General features: G+C 48.8%; 1 pseudogene; it reads right to left on the bottom strand.

Moving 5' to 3' along the window:
- Nucleotides 1–74: 74 nt before the first annotated feature.
- On the bottom strand, nucleotides 75–1,504 carry LOC112902077 (annotated as a pseudogene).
- Between the last annotated feature and the right edge of the window lie 6,405 nt (nucleotides 1,505–7,909).

The raw sequence follows: 7,909 nt of genomic DNA, 5'->3' as shown, positions 1-7,909 counted from the left end.
GCCAACACGAGCTCAGACAAAACTCGTACAAATACAAACTTATATAAGGAGCTTCAATTCTATAAGTAAATAAGAACTGTCACACTATATACAAGACTTACATGTTACGACTGTTAACCTATGCTAAAAACAAGTGAACTTAAAAATGTGCTCAATCGAAACGACCGAACATTTGCCAGTAGTAGATCCACATAAATATCATTAATTTTTGTGTATATTTAGATTACAAAAAGGCCATGGGCTAAATGGGACCAAAGTTGACCAGGACACCATCACCAGTATAGTGGCAAAATCAAGTTTGAACTCTTGCACGTCAAATCCATGCACATTAGCTCTGAATGCATAGCATGGACGAGCACGATCCGAACCACCTATCTGGCCAACGGTGAGGTAGACAATCATTGCAGAACCCCTCACCACAGCAACCACAAACTTGTTTAGGTCACATGGCTCAGCAATAACACCTTGAAAGAGCTCAATTTTGGGGGGCATTCGACTAACATGACAACTCAGGGAGAGATCTATGCCACTAGCATGATGCATTTGTGATATCCCAACTTGTGGCCTCCACCGCATTGCGGAGAAGAGCGAAACATATGTCCACCGCACCACAATCACCCTCAATCCGCTGTGTATAAACTCTACGGTGTAGTGAGACCAATTCGCTGAAACACGCAGCTCCGTCGATGAGCTGCAAATCGTTTTCCTGTCCCCCTCCTCTCTTGATCTTCATGTCATACTCAATGAGCACAGAAGCTCTCATCTCGATGCCTCTCTTGGGGCCAGCCATTTGTATAAACGAACTAGAATTGCCACCCTGTCGCCCCACAATGAAAGGGTCCTCCCTGGTGCGGTTGAAGATGTAGTTACGCAATGGGTTCAAGCGATCCCGGACAGCCAAGAATCCATACAGCTGAACTGGACCATCAGTGGCAGCACTAGTATGAGCCAGCTTGAGAGAGAAGATCTGCATCATGGCACATCCGCGGTGAACTTTGCAAGCCCACATGTTTGGCTGGCAGTCGGTTGGAGTCAACATCATCATTGGCTTCAGAAGGCTGAGCAGCAATAGAGAATCATGCATAAGGATATGAAAAAAAAATCAGCCCCAACTTTGTATCAAAAGGAAATAAAAAAAGAAAAATAAAATCCAAGAGGGTAGATTATAGATAGAAGCATGGTTTGAATTAGCGCACAATGCACTGCCATGGGCACAAAATTCTACTCATTTTAAACTTTTGAAAGTGTGTTCATTAATGAATTCCCAGCATTTTTCTAACCCATGAAGATGCTATCAGTTCCATAACATACTAAGCATAAAGTAGAATGGTTTGATACCAAAGAATAGAATTTTATACCGAAATCACAATGTACTAAGGGAGTAGTACAACTTGATATATAATAAAAAAAAGTCGAATTCCGTATTAATATGGTAATGTATTACGAATAGAGTTGAAGAATTGATATAAAATTGCTAAATTTGATAAATGATGAAACTTGTGCATGCGGGATATGAGAGGAAGAGAGGCAGGGGATGGGAGGCGTACTCTCTCTGGTATCGGCGACATGATAGAACCTGTGCCAAAATTGGGTGCCCCTGTAGATGGATCCGTCACCATGCTTACTGCAGTCAAGCAATGCGCAGTTTATCCCGTCCCAGCTCCAAGCTAGCATACCGGACTCGTCGCCGTCTTCGTCCGACGACTCCTCCGCCTCGTCTGGCCGCCGGCGGCCGGCGTCGTCGCTCTCCATCCCCTTCCCTCGTTTTCCAGTTAGACCTCGGTGAGGTTTAGTTAGGGTTCCCTCCTCTGGTTTGGCTCTCGTCCGCTTTTATCAATTTGGAGAGAGATCCGACTCCGAGCCGGTTCCGCCGCCGTGCCGCAGACGCAGATATTTATTTCACCAATCCTATCCTCTTCTCCTCTCCTCTTCGCTTCCCCAACAACAAAACGGCAATAGTAACAGATACGGGGCCTCTTTTGCAAAATGTACTGCAGCTTCTCTTCTTGAAGGAATTTCGATCGAATGGCTGGAGGCGCAATGGAGCCGCAGCAGGCTCATTAAAAGTATAATATTGCATAATGTAATTTGAAATACTGGGTTATGCACCGGGGCTTGCCTTTACTGGTGGGGCTGAAGTTAGAAATGTCAATATCTTCCGAACTTTGGTTCGGGGCTTCAGATAATCCTTTGGTGACGTTCATTTGGTCTTCAGAAACATCCTCTGTAGACTCCGGGGAGATCTCGTAGGTACCGTTGCCGAATGTAGTCGTATCTACATGTAATGCAACATTACATTCAAGTGTGCACACAAAACTATTTTACTTCATAACAAAGTTGCAATTCAACACTCATTTAACATAATACTTACATAACAACCAAAAAGATCTAAAAATACACTTAGATAGAGCTTTAAGAGGACATCTAATTAGGATCGGCTACTTGTTGAAGATTACAACAGAGCCGATTGGAACAACAGGGGTTTAGCCGATTGATGAGTGCATCGGGTTTCTAGATGATCGATGAAAGCATCGATTACTTCAGCAGAGGGGTGACAACTGAAGCAGCTTGTAACATCCCAATTTTCATCACTTTGAAGAAGATGCAAGGCAACTCTCTAAGACCTTCTCCATTAAGCAAAAGCGAGATATTTTCAAGGCAACTCTCTAGATCCTTAGCCACTAAGCTATAGTGAGATATTTTTAAGGCAACTCTCTAGATCCTTAGCCACTAAGCAATAGTGAGATATTTTCAAGGCAACTCTCTAGATCCTTAGCCCCTAAGCAAGAATAAAATATTCTCAAGGATCCTTCTCCACTAAGCAAGGGGGGAGATATTTTCCATGGAAGACTATAGAAATAGTAATAAATAAAATTTTGAAGATATTTTGGAATTCTCTAGAAGGAGGACACTTGTCCTAATACCATGGCTTCCCTTGACCTATAAATAGAGCCCCCCCTCCTTGCCATGATATCCACCCATGAGCAAGGTAGATAGGTTGTGGTAGGGCTAGGAGGGTTAGTGCTGGACTAGCCACTTAAAGGCACGTGTTCCTTCGGGACTTTGCCGCTCCAATAAGGTAAGTGTTTTTTTATAAGCGTTAGTCTCCTAGTTAAACTTAAGTACTTAGTATATAAGTTGTGATTCAAAAGGACCCGGTACACTAAGTAACCAGAAGCCTCTCAAGTCACCGCACCGCGCCCTAATTCTCAGATAATCATAACAGCGCTTACTTCCTTCGCAATAACTTAATCATCCCCTGGAAACCACAAAGTACTCACACCATTGACCTTGGAATAAACCGTCATGCATAGTGGCGGCCGAGATATTTTTCCGCCGCGCACGGTCGCATTCGCCCGCGCACGCGCGACACGCCGGCCCCACGACGGGACCGCGCACTGCCGCCGGCACCGCGCCGTGCCGCCCACCTCCGTGGCCCCACGACGGGACCGCACACTGCCGCCGGCACCGCGCCGTGCCGCCCACCTCCGTGTCCCCACCTCGCCCACGCCACCGCAGCGTCCTCGCCGGCTTTGCCGCCTCGACGCTCGCGCCTTCAGCATCATCACTGTTTGAGTTGACAGCGAGCTGCCGCAGCCCACGCCGTCGCCCGTCCCTGTGCGACGCCGTTGCTACTCCCCTCGCCTATAAAAGGAGCGAGGCCGTGACGAACTCCATCACCAGCCCAAGCACACCGAGCCGCTTCACTCCGCTAGCTGAACCACTCCTCACGAGCCCAGCTCACTCACGAGACGAAGCCCCAACAGTTGACCCTATTCCTCGAGCTGTTGCACGCCAAGGTGAGATGGCAGGCAGCCCCGACCATTAACTCCGCAATACTAATAAAGGCCCAAAACATCCACCAGGCCGTGAGCACCTAACCCAAATCATTCTATTTAAGTACCAACCAAAACTATAAACCCAATATCTCCTTCATATCAACTCCTATTGTCATTTCCATTTGAGCTTATTTTATAGCTTGCTTGTGTTTGTTTGCCGGTTGTGCCGTTTCCGCCCGTAGATCACGGAGTGACCGAGGAGGAGCCTGACAAGGAGCCAGAAGACCCATACCGCGAGCACGAAGCCGCCGCCAACGACGCATACGTAAGCGAAGGCAAGTTTTGTCGACCCCTACGTGAGCGGTTGCATCCATGTGAGGACGTCTAGTTGTAGCCCTGGTTTAGGATCGATTACATATATCGGTACTTGAGTGATCGAGTGTGCTCATACCTACATATGAGTAGTTATGCATATCCAGAGTTGAGGCTAGGTTATGAAGGAATTTGGCTGAGGCTAGGGCAGCTGGGTATGCTGGAAGCCGGCGCTACTGTGGTGGTAGACTGGCAGGTGAGTGCTACCGTGGAGGTAGGCTCGAGTTGATGTGTTGAGGGATGGCTGCTGCCCTGGCGAACCATAAGGACCGAGTTGTTTTGACATCTCACCTAGCTTACCTTAGTACGACCACAGGTTCCGTTATGGGGCGGAGTTAGCCTAATCCCACTGGTTAGCCTGACGGTCGCGGGGATGTTTCATGGGTATAGACCATTGTGGTCAGGGCCCGAGGGTTTGTGCGGCCGGGCTAGGGCGTGACCACGGCTGGCTGTCGGCTATGTCGATTGTCCGTGCGGGCAGTTGAGCTTGTGGGTACAGTGTACGACCTCTGCAGAGTGTAGAATCCATTCGAATGGTCCGTGTCCACGGAATGGACAAGCTACGGTGTGGTCCTAACAACTAGTGAGCTACCTACTGTGGGTTGTGTCGGGAAGAAGGGCGTACCATGAGTTGCATTGCATATGCATTGTGGTTAATGTGAGTCATGCATGACATTCCCCTCCCGTAGGGTGAGGTGGAACTTGCTGAGTACTCTTGTACTCAACCCTTGTTGATTTTTCTCCAGAGGATCCCGACTTTGTTCCAGAAGACTGTGAGTAGATCGTGTCCGCACCCAAGCTGGTCGAGTGGAGTTGTGATGGATGAAGAGCTAGTCCTCCACGCCGTCATGATAGTCACTATCCTATGTTTGAGTTGTGTAGCTCTGTGTTGTCGCATTACTCCTCGTGTACTTGTAGAATAAAGCTCTGTATGACTCTGGACTCCACTTGATGTAACATGTATTATGCCGGAGACTTTGTTCGGTAATTAATACATGGTTTAGCCTTGATCTTCGGGTCAGGGCGCTTCAGGTGGTATCAGAGCCATGCTTGGCTGTAGGACACGAATCGGTAGTAACGAGGACCGTAGGAGCCCTAGGATGGTCAATTCTTGGAACCCTATTACTCCTTAAAACTTTATCCTTATTATGCTAACCCTACCTTTGTAAGTTAGATGGCGGATGACTGGACCACCACCTACTGCATCAACGAAGATGGATTCCCCAGGGTGCTTTATGCTGCCACGGTGCGACTAGGTATTCCGGAACGACCGGAGTACGTGGGTCGCGAGTTCATGGAGCATGGCACCGAAAGCTGTGAGGTCACCGTCCATATTGGCGCCAGCGATAAATACTTGGAGATGCAACCCTGGAGTGTCACCGCCACTGGAGCCCGTATGCCTGACACCATTCAACTTGCAGCTCGCAAGGCACTGCGGCACATGTGCCAGATGTTCGAATGGCACTTGGGTTCCACTCCCATGAAGTACTTTCCACCGTTGGATCGTAACCGTCCTGCTTGGGCGGCAAGGATCCGCAACCTAGAAAGTCCTGCTGGGACAGAGAAGAACCCCACAGTTGTCTCTATGTCGGTCTATTTGCTTAGCCTCGATGATTTGTGCGACCAACTGCATCAACGCGTGAGAAATTTGATCCAGCGTGCTGAGAGAGCGGAGTCCCGTTGGCATAAGGCTAAGCTGGCCTTAGCGCAGGCAGAAGCCCGAGCAGCTGAAGCAGAGAGCCGCCTCGCCATGGCCGAAGAAAACCTTAGGGAGCAGGCAGACCGCCATAGCCAGCTTCTTAGAGGTGTCTACCTAGTAGATCGCACCAAGCGTAAGGGACACCATCCTGGAACTGCCGCTGAGTCAACCATCCTAGAGGGGATCCCACTATACCCTTTGTCCCAACCGCGCAGGAGGATTTGCGAACCAGTGCCGCCCACGCCTCCCGCGTCTCCCCGAGATCCCGGAAACTGTGATCCTGAAGACCGTGTTGTAGGGATCAGTAGTCGAGTCATCCCGGCTGACCCTTAAAAGTCAAGCCGCGTTATTGTAATCCGTCGTGGCATGTATCCTTGCTTGTTTGAATGAATGCTTGTGTGGTGCTTGAATGACTTGTTGATATTGTGTGCTATTATATATTTATATACATGCAAATCTACCCTAGTAATAAATAGGGAGAGCCACCTAATTTTATCCTATCCCTCCTTGACCGCAGATGTCCCGTCGTTCGGGCCGAGTCCAGGGACTCCATGCTCAGGAGGACGGTGACGAGGTCAATCCGAGGAACCAGGCCCCTCCGAATGTAGCTCCAGAAGAAAATGGACACCTACCGCAGCTACCTCCCCGTGCCCCCGCACCCATTGACCTAGCAGCCATACTACAGCAACAGAACCAACTCCTTCAAGTTCTTGTGACCACCCTCACGGCTCAAGCTCAAGGCAATCTTGGCAACAATAGACCTGCAATGCATCAAGGCAATGGCAGCAGGATTGCAGACTTCAACCGCTTGCAGCCACCTAAGTTTGGAGGATCCGACAACCCGATTGAGGCTGATGACTGGATCAGAGAAATCGAGATGAAGCTAGAAGTTGTTCATGCTGATGACCGTGATAAGGTGTTATTGGCCGTCCAGCAACTGAGAGGACCAGCTTTAGCATGGTGGCAAGGCTACAGAGAGATGAATGAGGATGCTAACACCATGCTTTGGGACAGATTTGTCAAAGTGTTTAAGGAGCATCACATTCCTAGGAGTGTGATGAAGCTTAAGTTGGAGGAGTTCATGAGTCTCCAGCAAGGGAATCTGTCAGTGACAGAGTATCTGCATAAATTCACGGAGCTGTCCCGTTATGCCTCAGAAGTGCTGAAGACAGATGAACAGAAGCAAGATGCCTTCCTTCGTGGTTTGGATCCGGAGATAAGGACCCTGCTTGGAGTTTCTATTTACCCGGATTTCAACACCATAGTTAACAAGGCTATCACTACTGCGAAGCACAAGAAGGAAGAAATGAAGGAAAAAAAGAGGAAGTTTGAAAGCAAGAAGGTGTTTCACCAGGAGAAGGCCCAGAAAACTCAGCACCCAGCTTATTCTGGACCGAAGAGTCATAGTGTGGTGTCTTACAAGGTGCCTACTGCATCATTCAGGCAGCCATCTCAGTCTGCACCTGCTAAGACTCAAGGTATTAACCACACTCAGTCAGCCGGAGGGAGCCAGCTGACCAACCCGAAGGCTTGCTTTAACTGCCGTGAGACAGGGCACTTTATTGCCAACTGTCCCTATAAGAACAAGCCAGCACCATCTGTCTTCTCCAACTCAGTGAATGGACCAAAGCAAGCATCTGGAGCCAGCCGTGGAGCACCAGCAAAGAGTCAACAGTCATTTGGAAAGGCGAAGGTGAACCATGTCTACGCCGAAGAAGCTGAGGATGCCCCAGGAGTGATACTCGGTGAGTTCCTGGTCCAATCAGTTCTTGCAACTGTGCTTTTCGACTCCGGTGCATCGCATTCCTTTATCTCGTCAAGCTTTGTGGAAGCTAATAATGTTGATACGGTAGCCCTTAAGAGGCCATTAATAACTCAGTCCCCGGGAGGCCACATACCTTGCCACTTAGGAGTTATCGGCATCCCTATTAACCTAAGTGGGGTAGTGTTCTTAGCCAACCTAGTGGTACTCAACTCCCAAGGGATAGATGTTATCCTCGGGATGGATTGGTTAACCAAGCACCGAGGAAGCATAGCGTGTGCAGAAAGGACTGTGACC

Source organism: Panicum hallii, chromosome 8 (genome assembly GCF_002211085.1).
Source record: "Panicum hallii strain FIL2 chromosome 8, PHallii_v3.1, whole genome shotgun sequence".
NCBI lineage: Eukaryota > Viridiplantae > Streptophyta > Magnoliopsida > Poales > Poaceae > Panicum > Panicum hallii.
Note: the sequence above shows the minus strand (reverse complement) of the source record. Positions and strands in the feature narration are given on the sequence as shown.